The sequence below is a fragment of the Notamacropus eugenii genome, chromosome 5 (genome assembly GCF_028372415.1).
Source record: "Notamacropus eugenii isolate mMacEug1 chromosome 5, mMacEug1.pri_v2, whole genome shotgun sequence".
In the NCBI taxonomy this organism is placed as follows: domain Eukaryota; kingdom Metazoa; phylum Chordata; class Mammalia; order Diprotodontia; family Macropodidae; genus Notamacropus; species Notamacropus eugenii.
The window spans coordinates 256794107-256810709 of NC_092876.1; the positions used below are offsets into that span (position 1 = coordinate 256794107).

General features: G+C 38.7%; 1 long non-coding RNA gene across 1 annotated transcript in view; it reads left to right on the forward strand.

Annotated features, from left to right (window-relative positions):
• Positions 1 to 16603, forward strand: part of LOC140505996 (uncharacterized) — a 189412-nt gene that overhangs the window by 154083 nt on the left and 18726 nt on the right. The window contains exon 3 of the long non-coding RNA XR_011967730.1: positions 2530 to 2676. This is a non-coding gene — a long non-coding RNA (uncharacterized lncRNA). The remainder of the gene's footprint in view (positions 1 to 2529; positions 2677 to 16603) is intronic.

Here is a 16603-nt window from a genome sequence, read left to right on the forward strand (position 1 = left end):
GGTGACAATAAATAGAGAAATTTTGAATGCTATGGATCAGTTCACTTGCAGTGTACTTTCTAGGAATGTCCACATAGATGATGAGGTTGATGCACCCATTGCCAGAGCTAGCTTAGTGTTTGGGAGGCACTGAAAGAAAGTTTGGGAGAGAAGAGGTATTAGACTGCCTACCAAATTGAAGGTTTGAAGAACTGTTGTGCTGACCTCATCGCTATAAGAATTTGAAACCTGGACAGTCTACTAGTATTATGCCAGAAAATTGAACCACTTCCATTTGAACTGTCTTAGGAAGATTCTGAAGACCACCTGGCAAGATAAAGTACTGGACAGAGGTCCTTTCTCAAGCTGAACTGCCAAGCATTCAAACTGTCCTGCAGAGAGCACAATTCCAATGGGCTAGCCATTGTTCAAACGTCAAATATATGTTTACCTAAAAGCTATTTTACAAAGAACTCGCACAAAGCAAGTATTCACACAGAGGTCAGAGGAAGCAATGCAAGGACACACTCAAGGTCTCTCTGAAAAATTTTGGTATTGATTATAAAACATGGGAGACACTGATGCAGGACTGCCTAGCATGGCATGACTGCACCAAAGAAAACACTGTGCTCTATGAGCAAAGCAGAATTTCAGTAGCTAAAAAAAACAATGAGATTCACAAATTTAAAGACACCACCCCTCTAAATGTTCATGTGGACTATTTTTGCCTGACTTGTGATAAAGCATTCTGCACTCATATTGGTCTGATTAGACAGTCAAACACACTGCACACTGACTCTGTCATTTTGTTGTAGTAAATGTAACAGCTTTGAAATGGTTCTCCTTCTGCCCAGAATTACCATGAATCAATGGCAAAGGGAGAGGGAACATCCTCAAAAAGGTAAAAGCAACAATACTAAGATCAAATTCACTGTTGGGAATTTCAGCTATTGCACAGGCTCCTGCTATGAGGTCTTGGTATTCTGAAAAACCTGAGATAACATTCTAGTGGAGAGCCAGCCTATACCAAATAGAGGGAATAACAGGTAATCTACTAGTCTACTGAATAGCACTAAAGAATAGTTGGGATCCCATCACAATCATTAATTAGAATCTCAAGCAAATAAGAGGGATGGAGAGAGGAAGAGTCAAAGAATTAAGCCCCAAGAAGGGTTTATCCACTCTGTAAAATATATACTTAGATGGGAAGGGCTTATGCAGAAAAATCGATTGTAGGGGGGTTTTTTGGTGAAAGAAGGAGGTTGTCATCTCCATTTACAGAGAGTGGTCCATATGGGTAGGATTCAGGTCAAAACTGGGATTAGGAAGATAAGCCAATACTGTCCTAGTTTGAGAAACGGGTCTCCCAGGACAAGAAGTGCCAAAGTTTCTTCATTTCCTGCCTAATACTTTGACTGTGAGAGCTCCAATGAAATAGAGATGATCTGTAGGATGCAATGAAAAGTTAGAACATTCCGTACATTCTGGGAATTTTTTAGCTCAGAACTGGGATTGTATCAATCAATAAGCATTTATTAAGCACCTACAATGTACCAGGAACTATTCTAGAGAATGTGTTGCAAATACAAATGGAATGATCTCTATTAACAAGCACTTTACATTCCATTATCAGAGATAACAAATACATATAGTAAGTATATATAAGTATTAAAAAAATCATAACTATAATAAACTTGAATAAGGAAAGGCTTTGTGTTCTCAATGGACCTGAGAATACCAGCTTGCCTAGAGAGGATGAGGAGCCTGAGAATAGAGATGTGACCATGAGTAACTGGAAAAGTACCCTAATTGTATGTATGTATGACCTGTGTCAAAGTTAGCACATGATAACCTTGGTGAGTAATGGTCAAGGATGCCATTATATAGACTGGTGCTCTGTGCTAGCCCAAGATCAGGAGCTACTTTCAAGGCAGTATGATACTTGGATAATCAAAGATATATAAGGTGTATGATATGAAATCCTAATATGTGATATCATATAGCATACACCTTATGTGACGTTATATAGTATGTATCTACATGTGAAGTTATTTAACTTGTACCTGCAAGGGAATGATATGTTTGACCTCTCTATATCCTGGAAATTAATTCTACCCTGCACTTCACATATTGGAAGTGCTCTCCTCCTTTGTGCTTCCTGCTCTGATTTACTGGTTCCTCCCAGAATTTCCATTTTAGGGAGTATTTCCAGGCCAAACATGTCCTCATTCCTCACCAGGATGTACTCCTAATTCTCTAGATTTTCTCTACCATTCCCCAATACTACCTCCTACTTACCTTCACCTCCTTTTAGCTTCCTCTTATGTGTTGTCTTCCTCCACTAGAACATAAGATGCTTGAAGTCAAGGATTATCTTTCTGGTACATAGTAAGCTCTTAATAAATCCTTGAGTTTGATTTTTTTTTTTTGGTCTGCCTAATACAAATCTACTATCTGATGCTATACTGTTTATGCCTACAGATAGCATGTATGCAATTCATATAACACATAACAACTTACAATTTGTTAAAATTGAAAATTTCTCCTCAGGCCAGGAGTACATAGTCATTGACTGAAAGAGAGTGGAGACTTCAGGGAAGAAAATGAAGAAGGGATAGAAGAATCACAAGGAAAAGGAGTTAAAAAGGGACTTCTATACTATGAAATCACCCTGGAAGATACAAAGGCCACACTGAGGTTGGTGCTGTGTAGTTATGTAAATACATGGAGTAACAACAACAATGGTAGTAGCAGCAGATGGAAGCTGAGGAGGAAGTGCTAGAGTCTTGAAATCATTGAAAGAGATGGTGGCAGTTAAAGTGGCAGTGAATAGGTGGATCATCTGGCAGAAATGGATGCAGAATCTATTCTTGGAAAAAGATATAGCAATCCCATTCACTCAGGCTGTTGGGACTTCTCCATGTGTAGGATCAACATTTCTATCTGACAAATGATCTACCTGTTTACTGCTATTGCCATTTTGGCGGCCACCCATCTCTTTCAATGGCTCCTGGACTCCCTATGAATGGCATTTGGTCTTTGCTACTAGAATCATCTGAATTTCATGTATATCCCTATCTGTTTTTTTAATGTTTATGTATATGTAAAAGAAAATACTTATTACTTTTCCTTCTTGCTAGCAGATGAGGAAATTCAAATGTCCCAGAAATTTGCCAGTTACTGATGGTCCCAAGAAAAACCCTGAGTGGGAACAAGTATAAGCCAAATTCCAATTACAAGACAACTAGGTAGCACAATGGATAGAATGATGGACTTAGAGTGAGGAAGACTTCGGCTTGAATTCTCTCTTAGACACTTAGTTGTGTAACCCTGGGCCAGTCACTTAATCTTTGTCAGACTCAGTCCCCTTATCTGTAAAGTAGGAATAATAATAGCACCTACCTCAGTAAGAAAACATTTGTAAAGCACTTTGAAAATGTAACAAAGCTATATACATGCTACCTATTATTATTATTACAGTTACTATTCTGATTATTATTTGATCCCTGAACCCAAATTGGAGACACAAGCCAGACAGACATGTTGTAATGGATAGACCTTCAAGACTGAACTCATTGGTGAAGGTTGACATTCTTCTTCATCTTCTTCACCTCTATGAAATCTTTGAGGTTAGAGAGAAAGACACAGATAGTAATCATAACTCTGAATGTGAACATCTTGGAGAGGGAGCAGGAGGGGGGTAGAAAATTTAAAACTTATGGAAGTAATTGTTGAAAGCGGAAAACAAATAATTTAAAAAGACAAAAAAATCTATATGAGAGTAACAACACATGAATCTAGAATACATTTGAAAATAATTTTGAGGAAAAAAATATTTGAAAAGAAAAGGAAGGTTTTGTAGACAACTTTCTATAGTATATCACATTTTCACAATTTCACATTTGACTAAAAGGTGCAGAAAATACAAGATACCATTGTATTTTTTTACTTGTTAATTACAAAAAAGCATCTAATTAAACCCAGCAAATTGTAACCTTAAATGCTCTCTTCCCATATGGGGTCTCTGACGTATATGTGAAAATTATGCAAGATTCCTTAATAAATTCAACAGGAAAGTGAACTTTGCTCAGGAATCCTCTGATTATCACTCTAAAATGAAACACAAAAAAGGAGATATATATTCACCAAAGGAACTTGTCACTATCATGAAGGATGCTCAATGCATATTCCAAGGGGGAAAGGGATTCCCTACATTTAATAATGTTCCCTAGATGCTCTTTTTACAGATGACAGTCTACTGACTGCATCAAACTCCAGCATACTATAAAGCCTCCTTAATGAGATCAGAGGTCTTAAAAGAATTTGGCCTAACAATTCACATAGGAAAAAACAAGTGGTCAAGAATATATGTCATCGAGACTTTGACATGTATATAGTTAGATGGAAGTCACACTGAGTTGGTACATCAGTATATTTTGGGTAGATGTTATAGCTAGATAATAAGTTGAATCAAACAGGGGCAAGAAATCAAACTCAATTTTAGTAGGAAATAGATACGAGTCATTCTCCAATTGATAAATGGTCAAAGGATATAAGAACACAGTTTTTCAATGAGGAAATCAAAACAATTTATAGTCATGTAAAAAATATTCTAAATCATTATTGATTAGAGAAATGCAAATTAAAACAACCTTGAGATATCATTTTACACTTACCAGACTGGCTAAAATGATTGAAGAGGGAAGCAACAAATGTTGGTGGGAATGTGGAAAAATTGGGACACTAATTCATTATTGCTGGGACTGTGAACTGATCTGCCCATTTTGGAGAGCAATCTGAAATTATACACAAACAGTTATTAAATTACCTATATCGTTTGACCCAGCAATACCACTACCAGGTCTATTTCCAAAGATGATGTTCCAGTAATGTTTATAGCAGCTCTCTTTGTGGTGGCAAAGAAGTGGAAATTGCAGGGATGCCCATCAATTGTGGAATGGCTGAACAAGTTGTAGTAGATGACTGCGATAGAATACTACTGTGCTGTATGAAATAATTAGTTTACTGATCTTAGAAAAACATGGGTAGACCTGCACAAAAAAAAATGAAGAGTGAAATGAGCAGAACCAAGAGAACATTGTATACAGTAACAGCAATATTATTTAAAGAACAACTTTCAGTGACTGTCATTTTTGACCATTATAAATGCCCAAATTAACTACAAAGAACCTATAAAGGAAGACACTATCAGCATCCAGAGAGTGATAAATAGAAGTATGTATAGAATGGTTTCACATATATAGACATATTTGTGTCTAATGGTAGCTCTTTGAAAATATTATGTAATGATCATGTTTCTTTAGCCTAGAACTCTGATTTCCTATGGCAAATGAGCACTGTGCTGCTGATTCTTTATTATCAAGTCATTTTACTTCCATATTCTGGAGCTTTTTTCATGCTCTTTTCTCATTATCATTTGCCCTTCAATTTCAAAGAGGACCAATGACATCATGGGTGATATCTTGACTGAAGCATGAATAGAATTTAAGTGAGGCAGAATTGCACAAAGTCATCACCCTCACTCTCTCATCTTGAGTCATCGAAGTCCAGTGGCAGGACAGAAGTCATTGTAATGGCCTGGGATGAAGTAGATGACCTTAGCATCTTCAATATCTGACCAAGATCTAAGTACAACACAGTAACTGCTTCAACCACTTCTGTGGCCAATGCAACACATTGTTCTCATCCATCAATTGTTCTGGGGAAAGTCTTAACTTCCAGGGTAGACATCCCCCTAAGTCACCAACAGTTTTGAGGCCTGTTAGCTACTCTCAACCTGGTTTAACTTGTCTGCCAAGATGGTTCTACTGGGATGTGGCTGCTGTGCATGCTAGAGCTTCTTGGAGCCACAGATAAGAATTGAGTGGATCAGGTGGACACCAAAGGTAGATGAGCAAGCCCTCACAACAGAAGTCTTTCTGAACATCCCTCACATTCCACTCTTCTCATAAATTTTACTTAAATTTATTTTACATTGTTTCTTCTGTCTCCTCCACTATATGCTACTAATTTTCATTTTCTTGAGTTTACTGATGATTCCTACAACAGAAAAAGAATTCTGAAGAAAGGGTAGGTTTAGGGGGCAAAAAGAAAAGTTCCGTATTGGACATGTTGAGTATGGGATATCTATGGAATATCCAATTAGAGATGTCCATCAGCCAATCAGTGATGTGAGACTGTACTTCAGGAGAGAAGCTGGGCCTGGAATTATTTGCACAGAGATGATAAAATCATTACAAGAGACGGAACACAAAAGGAGAGAAAAGAGCCCAGAACAAAACCTGGTGGGAAACTCTGTTATAATATCAGTGATACCTTTTGTTTTTTAAACTAAAATAAGAACACTGGAGAAAGAACAGAAGAGAAATGAAAGTTACAGAAGAAATAACTGGAAAGGGAATTAGCAACTTGGTATAAGAGGTACAAAATTTTGGACAATTATCAAACTCCCTGAAAATTACAATAGAGAAAATAGAAGCTGATGACTCCATGATATAATAAGAAATATTAAAATAAATTTAACAGACTGAAAAAAATAGAAGCATAAGGAATTTCAAAGCAAAAACAATTGAACAATGGAAAAGAGATCAAGGGTAAAAAATGAAGAGCCTTGACATCATATTTCAAGAAATCTTAAAAGAAAACTTAACAAATCTCTTAGAATCAGAAAATAAAAAGGAAATGGAAAAAAATCCACTGGTCACCTGATGAAAGAAACCCCCAAATGACAGCTCCTAGGAACATGATAGCCAAAATAAAGAACTTTCAGGTCAAAGAAAAAAATGTTATAAGCAATCAGATAGAAAGAATTCAAATACCAACTAGCCATAGTCCAGATCATGATTTTGTAGTCACTACTATAAAGGATACACACACACACACACACACACACACACACACACACACACACACACATTTTATTAAAGGTTCATTTTCCTCCCATAGGATTATACTCAGTGTTGTTAGGTAAGTTATTCTTGGCTATAAACCTGTATCCTTTGCCTTCTGGAATATTGCACACATCGTCTTGGGTCATAGAGTGAGTCTAATTAGACAGAAGGCCTGAAAGTGGTCCTACTGGGTCTTGATGATCGTGAAAAAAGAATGGAAAGGGAAAGCAGAAACGGGAGAAGAAGATTAGGGCAAAATTATCTCATATCATCAGGGTATACAAGTCAATACTAAAAAGGAGGAAAGAGTGAGGGGAGGGATTGGTACTTGAGACTTACTCTCATCTGAACTGGTCAAAGGAGTAAAGAATACACCCAAATACACACATACATACAATTGGATACAAAAATGTGTCTCACTAAACAAGGAAACATAAGGGAAAGAAGAGAAGGGAGAATTAGAGAAAGGGTAGATTAAGGGAGGTGTTGTTCTTCAATCTTTTAGTCATGTCTGAAGAGAAGTATTAATTCTAAGCAAAACAAACTTAAGAATATACAAAAATATTCGTGTCTTTTTATTTGAATTAAATTTATATATTATCTAAGTATATATTATATAGATATGCATGTATAAATATAGATATTAAAATGATTGACAAGCTCTATAGTTATCCCCTCAAACTTACATTATAATTTGGACAAAAGACATTCTTTATTCACTTGGTTTTTCTGAGGTAGGTAGTTGAACCAAAGTTTTTTGAATGATTATGGATCTCTTCCAGAAGGCTTTGCAGTATATTTATGGTCTTGATGCAATCAGCACTTTGTCCTTTGCAAATAGGTACATCTGTAGGATCTCATCATTCATAGAAAATTCACCTTCACCTTGGGTTATGTGTTGGAGTCATGGTTCTTTTTGGAGGGGCAAAAAATTGGAAACTGAAGGTATGCTCTTCAATTAAGGAATGGCTGAGTGATTACAGTATATGAGATGGAATACTACTGTGCTATATAAGCAATGATAAAGGGGATGATTTCTGAGAAACCTGGGAAGACTTGTAAAAACTGATGCAGAGTGAAATGAGCAGAACAAGGTGGACAATTTATTGAACGATAATTTTATAAAGACAAACAATGACTGACTGACTTAAGAACTTTGATCAAGGTAATGACCAACCATGATTCTAGAGTCATTATGATGAAACATGCTACCTACTTCCTGATGTAGAAGTGAAGGTACAGAACGCAGAATGAGACATTTTTGTGTGGAGGGGACACGAACAAGTTAGAAATTTGTTTTGCTCGACTATATATGTTTGTAACAAGGGTTTTATTTTTCTTGCTTTTTCAAGTGGGGGTGGAGGAGGGTGAGTGGAAGGCAGAAAAAGCAATTTTAAAAATTAATTTAGAAAAAATTTTTACCTTTAAAAAAAGAACTCAATTTAGTATAATCTTCAATTTTACACTTGGGAAAACTAAGGACAGAAAAGTTAAATGACTTGTCCAGTGTGACAGCTAATTAGAAACAAGTTCCAGACTGGAACCTCCCCACCTCCTTGTCCAGTGCTCTTCTTACAGCATTGTAGTAATAATAGCCCCTATTTTTTTTTTATTAAACTTTTAACATTTATTTTCACACAATTTTGGGTTACAAATTTTCTCCCCTTTTTCCCCCTCCCCCCCCAGACCCAAGTTTTCTAATTGCCCCTGTGACCTATCTGCTCTCTCCTCTATCCTCCCTCCCTGCCCTTGTCTCCGTCTTCTCTTTTGTCCTGTAGGGCCGGATAGCTTTCTTGACCCCTTAACCTGTGTTTCTTGTTACCCAGTGGTAAGAACATTACATTTGGTCCTAACACTTTGAGTTCCAACTTCTTTAGCTCCCTCCCTCTCTACCCCTTCCCCTTGGAAGACAGGCAGTTCAATATAGGCCATATCTGTTTAGTTTTGCAAATGATTTCCATACTAGTTGTGTTGTATAAGACTAACTATATTTCCCTCCATCCTGTCCTGTCCCCCATTACTTCTATTTTCTTATGGTCCTTTCCCTCCCCATGAGTGTCAACCTCGTATTACATTCTCCTCCCCATGCCCTCCCCTCTATCCTCCCCCCCTTCCTGCTTGTGCCCCTGTCCCCCACTCTCCTGTATTATGAGATAGGTTTTCCTATCAGAATGAGTGTGCATTATATTCTTTCCTTTAGTGGAATGTGATGAGAGTAGATCTCATGTTTTTCTCTTGCCTCCCCTCTTTATCCCACCACCAATAAGTCTTTTGCTTGCCTCTTTTATGAGAGATAATTTGCCCCATATAACTTCTCCCTTTCTTCTCCCAATATTTCTCTCTCACTGCTTGATTTCATTTTTTTTTTTTAGTATATGATCCCATCCTCTTCAATTCACTCTGTGCACTCTGTCTCTATGTATGTGTGCGTGTGTGCATGTGTGTGTGTGTGTACTCCCACCCAGTGCTCAGATACTGAAATGTTTCAAGAGTTATAAATATTGTCTTTCCATGTAGGAATGTAAACAGTTCAACTTTAGTAAGTCCCTTATGATTTCTCTTTGCTGTTCGCCTTTTTATGGTTCTCTTCATTCTTGTGTTAGAAAGTCAAATTTTCTTTCCAGCTCTGGTCTTTTCATCAGGAAAATTTGAAAGTCTTCTATTTCATTGAAAGACCATTTTTTCTCCAGAAGTATTATACTCAGTTTTGCTGGGTAGGTGATTCTTGGCTTCAGTCCTAGTTCCTTTGACTTCTGGAATATCCTATTCCATTCCCTTCTATCCCTCAATGTAGAAGGTGCCAGATCTTGTACTATCCTGATTGTATTTCCACAATACTTGAATTGTTTCTTTCTAGCTGCTTGCAATATTTTCTCCTTCACCTGGGAATTCTGGAATTTGGCCACAATGCTCCTAGGAGTTTCTCTTTTTGGATCTCTTTCAGGCGGTGTTCTGTGGATTCCTTGAATATTTATTTTGCCTTCTGGTTCTAGAATCTCAGGGCAGTTTTCCTTGATAATTTCATGGAAGATGATGTCTAGGCTCTTCTTTTGATCATGGTTTTCAGGTAGTCCCAGAATTTTTACATTGTCTCTCCTGATTCTATTTTCCAGGTCAGTTGTTTTTCCAATAAGATATTTCACATTATCTTCCATTTTTCGAATCTGCGCGGTATGTTCTGAGATATCTGTCTTTCTCGAAAAGTCCAAAGCTTCCATCTGTACCATTCCAGATTTGAGAGATCTATTTTCTTCAGTAAGCTTTTGAATCTCCTTTTCCATTTGGTTAATTCTGCTTTTGAAAGCATTCTTCTCCTCATTGGCCCCTTGCACCTCCCTTGCCAGCTGAGTTAGGCTAGTTCTCAAGGTGCCAATTTCTTCAAGATTTTTTTGGTTCTCCTTTAGCAGGGAGCTGATCTGTTTTTCAAGCTTCTCCCTTATCCCTCTCATTTCCCTTCCCAGTCTTTCCTCCATCTCTCTAACTTGATTTTCAAAATTCCTCTTGAGCTCTTCCATGGCCCGAGCCCATTGGGTGGGCTGGGACACAGGATCCTCGATTTCTGTGTCTTTGCCTGATGGCAAGCGTTGTTCCTCCCCATCAGAAAGGAAGGGAGGAAGTTTTTTTTCTCCGATAAAGTACCCTTCAATAGTTTTATTTCTTTTCCCTTTTCTTGGCATTGTCTCCACCTAGTGGCCTGACCTCTGAATGTTCTCCTCACACCCACCTCGCCTCCTGGTCCTCCCAGCCAGTGTTTGGGGACTGAGATTCAAATGCTGCTTCCCGCCTTAGGATTTTTGGCGGGGGCAGGGCTGTTATTCAGTGTTAAATTTAGTTCAGGTGCTGAGGTCAGGGGCAGGGCCGCCTCTCTGGCTCAATTCCCTCAGGGGGTTTATGCACAGACCTTCCACAATGGATCCAGGCTCCCGTCCGTTTGGGGAGCCCCCGTCCGCAGCCGCCTCTCAGCCTTCACCTCCCGGGGGGGCCCGAGCTATGGGGGCTCCTCACTCCCCTCTCAACCCGCCAAAGAGACTCTCTCACCTACCCCCGTCAGTCACCTGTTGGTGGGGGGCCCATGCAGCTGCTGAAGATCCCGCCTCCGGATCCCTCTCAGAACTTTGTCTCTCGGAGCCGCGGCTGCCGTCGCCGCCACAAGTCCGGGCTGGGCACCGTGTCTGCAGCGCGACGGACCTTTTGCGAGAGGTTTGCCGGTCCCTCTGTGGGTGTGGGGACCTACGTGGCCGCTGGAGACTCCGTTCCGCAGCCCTCTTGGATCTCTTTCCCACGGTGTCGCTGCCGCGGCAGGGTTGCTTTCCTCTTCCCGCCCCGGCGCCCAGTCCCCGGCGCCAAGGTCCCCCTGCGAGAGGTTTGCAGGTCTCTCTGTGGGTGTGGGGACCTACGTGGCCGCTGGAGACTCCGTTCCGCAGCCCTCTTGGATCTCTTTCCCACGGTGTCGCTGCCGCGGCAGGGTTGCTTTCCTCTTCCCGCCCCGGCGCCCAGTCCCCGGCGCCAAGGTCCCCCTGCGAGAGGTTTGCAGGTCTCTCTGGAACAGAAATCTCCCTCGCTCCAATATTCCGTGATCTCTGGGTGCAGAATTCGCCCTGGGTTAGTCCTCTCTGCCGTTCTGTGGTTTGTGGGTTCGGAGCTATGTGTATGTGCGTCTTTCTACTTCGCCATCTTGGCTCCGCCCCCAATAGCTCCTATTTTTATAGCACCTTAAAGTTTTCAATCTTGTGAGGTAAGTAGTACAAGTACTATTATCTTAATTTTTTAGATGTGAAAATTGAGGCTCATGGACATTAAGTGACTTGTCCAAGGTCATACAGCTATTTAGTGTGAGTCAAGATTTGAACCTGGGTCTCTTCTGATTCCATGTCTAGTGTCCATTCTAATACATTACGCCATTACTCTCTCTACCTCTCTCCTGATGTATATTGCCTAATACTAAATAGAATAATAAAACTAACTAAGAAATTCCCTTATGCAATGTCTCCACTGAATTCTGTTGCTTTATACTATAATTCATTGCTTAGAATGCTCAGTTTCATGAGGCATTACAGGTTAAAATTTGTTTTTAAAATATAGAAAATTATCTAAGTGAATGTTAACTGGGGTAAGACTTTTACTTAAGGAAACTGCTTTTATAAACTATTCAGTCAAGAGACATTACCCCCTGTTGAGCAGAGCCAAGTGATTCACTAGATTTAGCTATTTGAGAGTGCGACTTCTATAAAGAACTTGCAAGGTACTGTACTCTGAACTAAAGGAAATAACCACATCTCAAGGGGAAAAGGTTAGATTTTCTAGTTCATTGGTTAATTACTGGAAATTTGAACTCTTATCAAAATAATTTTATGATCAATACCATGCTCCATCACCAAACATTTTCAGTGAGCTATTAACAAGCATTAATTATATTGCAGTTCTTGTCGAGAAAGAACAATCTCTTTGGAATCTATTACTCAACTCCTAAGAAACTGTCAACCTTTGTAACATTTCTCCAATGTATAAATGGCTGAAGTGTTTGGAAAGTCATTAAACTTCAAAGTGAAATTAGAAGATTAGAAAGCTCATTAAATAATTACACCAAGGTTTTGATAGTCATTGAGGCTCTAGGATTAAGTTAAGAAGATGACGTGCAACTGGTACTACTGACTCCTAACTTTGAATTATGTATATAAACTATTAATGCACTGAGAAAATTTGTACCTCTATCTCTGAGTATTCTTATCTTTTCTCTAATCTCATTTTTCTAACTACCAATAGGATTTCTCTCTTTGTATGTCCCTTTAATACAGTCATTTAAGCTTATCATCTGACCCTCCCATATTGATGATTTTTTTCTGCCACCCTCATATACCACTTTATGAGATCTAGGCTCCAAAATGATACCACTTTTTATTTTTCTCTCTCTATCAACTTCAACTGCCTATTCACCCTGTCCAATGTCTCTCGGATTTGTTCCTTCCTTCTTCATTTCATAAAAACATGGAATTTGAGAGCTAGAAGGGACCTTAGAAACTGTCTAGGTCAAATCTGTGTTTTTATAGATGAGAAAAATAAAGTCTGAGGATATTAAATAACTAAAGTTACAGAGCTAGTTAGTGGCAGAGCTAGGACTCCAACCTAGGTTGTCTAATTCACTTAATTGTTCTTTCCACCCTTTCCCTCTCTATTCCTACTCCTTGTTCTCCATTTTAACTGCCATTACATTAATCCTCACCCTAATCATCCTATGTCTAAACTACAATAACAATACAATAATAAGATATTCTTCCTGTCTGTAATCTCTCTCTGCTCTAATCTCATCTATATGCAATTTAGAAGAAGAATCAAATGGCATTTTCATTGTATTTCCCTACTGAAGTAGCTCCCTTTTATCTGTCATCTCAAATCCAAACTCTTCCATCTAACGTACAAAATTCCTCATTAATCTCCCTTATCAGTGTCTTCCTCACCTTCTCACACCACTTCAACTTCCCACATACACTTTTAAGTTCATTTTTCTCTGTTCTCCAAAACTGTCTTGTTTTTTCCAACCAGACTAATAGGCTGACTAGTCACTAGAATTTGTGAGATCCTATATTTATACTTTTATTCATATCTTTTCTTTCACCTGCAATATTTCAATCTGTCTTCTTCAAGACCCAAGTCAAAATTCACATACTCCCAGAGCTCTCCTCCAGTTTATCTGTTCTCCCAGTTTGAACACTCCCTTGAACCATATCCTATATAATATCAAGTATTTAGCCCTTAACACTGCTGTCATTGTTGAGCTGTTTTTCAGTTGTGTTTGACTCTTTATGACCCTTTTTGGGGGGGGGGGGGTTTCTTGGTAAAGATGCTGGAGTGGTTTACCATTCCCTTCTCCAGTCCATTTTATAAATGAGGAAAATGAGGCAAACAAGGTTAAGTGACTTGCCCAGAAACTCTTATCAAAAATATTAAGTGTCCAAGGACAGATTTGAATTCAGTTCTTTCTGATTCCAGGTCTGGTACTATATCCACTGCACCACCTAGGTGCCCCTTAACATACTTAAGTAAATGTTGATATGTTTCTTTGCAACTGATGTCAGGTTATATCACATCAGAATAAGAATGTAATGGTCCAAGCCCTAGTGGTACAAAGGAAAGAGCATTGACTCTAGAGTCAGAGGCCATGTGTTCAAATCCTACCTCTGTCAATCACTACTTATATGACCTGAGGCAAATTACTTGAACTTTCTTAATTTGTTCATCTGTAAAATGAGGGAATTGGATTAGATGGTCCTTCTAGCTCTAAATTGATCATCCAATTACCTTATGAAACTTCCCTTATCTACTACCCCTCGTTCAATGGAATGAATGACATATAGAATCTTCTTGAATGGTTACATGAGAAGTGAACAACTAACTCTGTGGAAGGTAAGAATGCACAGTTCATGCAAGAATAACGGAGCATCTAACTATAGAACAGATCGCAGAAGATATAAAATTCAGTATGTAGTGACCTCAAGAATAATAGGAAAATTTAGAATAGGTTTGGGTTTGGGGGAACAAACAATATAATGAAATGTACATCTCTCCATGTTTGCATATTTTGGGAGGGTCACTCTTTCCCATCCAAACCACAAGAAAAGATGCTAAGTAAAGCTATTACTGAGGTCATTGTATTAGAGCACAGAGTCCATCATACAGGAGATGTCTGCCACAGTCATTAAGTGTACTGGGGGCCAGAAGTAGATACAATGAGAGGTTGAAAGGTGGAATTGTCCCATAGGCAATGCAGTTATTGCTATGGATGCTTGGGTATGGCTTGGATTATAACTACCCTAAAGGGATAAGACCTTGCTCAGAAAAAGAGGTTTGGAGTTTGCACAGTAGAAAAAGGGGGCAGAATTAAGGAATGCTGGAGAATAAGGGTAAGCGTAGTTGTGTTAGAGACAAGGCCCACAACTGACTATCAGAGGGAAAGTAGAACACAATTCATCTTCCCACCATCCATTCATTGATCATATGCTTCTTGGGGTCAGACCATGGCTCCCATGAAGCTTTAAGACCCTCCATAATCTGGCCCCACATTGCCTGCATACCCTTAACTCCTCCTCCTCCTTACCATATTCCCTCATAGATTCATGGAATTTTAGAGCTGGAAGGAACTTCTTTAGAGATCATCCAAGTCCACTTCACCACATTAAGTTCTGTCTCTATGATTTTATTCATGTTATTTCCTTTTCCTGAAATATCCTCCTTTTCCTTTCTCTTATCCAATCCTACACATTCTTTAAGATCTAGCAGAGGCTTAAGTTTTTTTAAACCTAAACCCTTTAAAACTTTTTAAACCACTTTTACCAGCCAACTTATCTCTTACGTCATATAGACTTTTGCATCATTTGCAGATTTTTTTTTAAATGTGTATTAGTTTTATCCTTTCTACTACATCGTAAGTTTACTGAGGCACAAAAGTCATGTAATAAAGTGTAAAAGTTCCTTTCTTGGAGGTTCTAGTCTTGAATCTGCCACTGATTTTGTGGAAGACCTTGGATAAATCACACTCTCTCTGAGTCTGCATTTCCTCAGGTATAGAATGATGGGGTTGAATCAGATTATATTTGCTACACTTTTCAGCTCTAACATTATGATTCCATGTGCCATGTTTTATAATATGTTTGTGTATATGTATAACACTGACACAGGAATATATCCCCAAGAAGGTAACCAGGATGGAGAGAGGCTGACAGAACTGAAATAGAAGGAGAAAATATGGGAGCATACGAGTCATCTTCAAATACTTAAAGTGTGACATGAAAACAAATTAAACTTGCTCTTCCTGGGCCCAGAGGGAAGAACTAGGTGTATGGGAAGTATAATGGAGAGGATAAGGAATGGGATATGGGTCAGAAAATATATGTGCAAATCCTATTTCTCCTGTTTGTTATTTTGTGCCCAACTCTTCAGGACCCCATTTGGGGTTTTCATGGCAAAGGTTCAGGAGTGGGTTTGCCATTTCCTTCTCCAGTTCATTTTACAGATGAGGAAACCGAGGCAAACAGAGTTAAGTGATTTCCCAGGGTCACATCTGAGGTGGAATTTGACCTCAGGTCCTCCTAGCTCCAGGTCTGATGCTTTATCCACTTTGACAACTGCCCAGGCAATGGATTACCTCTCACCAAACGTCTACAAGTGCAGGATGATGATTTTTCAGGTATGTCATAAAAGAGATTCCTTTTAAGGCACAAGTTAAACTAGATGACCTCTAAAGTTTCTTCCAACTCTGGAATCCTGTGATGATGTGATTGCAACAAGGCTAAGAACAGTATTTCTCGGTAAATATTTGTTCTTTGACCGATTCATTGATTCTTCAGTGGAATATAATTGAAAAAGGAACCCATCCCCAGAATGCACAGGAGCATGTAGAACAATGGATTAACTCATGATAGTGTAGCATCTTGTGCTTAATAACATGGCTAATATTCTACCAAATGCTAAAAGGCAGCCTGTAGAGTTTCTGACACTTAGTTGTTACCAAGTTGTCCCTTATTTATAAGCTGTTTGCTATATGATTGAGTTTCTATTGTCCCTTATTAGAATCTCTTGACTTCCTATAACATTAGCATCTCAGCCATTGATTTTTTCCCCCTTGAAATAAATCCCATTTCCTACTCTGAAGTTGTTCTTTTGTATTTTATTTTCTCATATTGAACAATGGTACTTCTATATATAGTGCCAGAAATGTA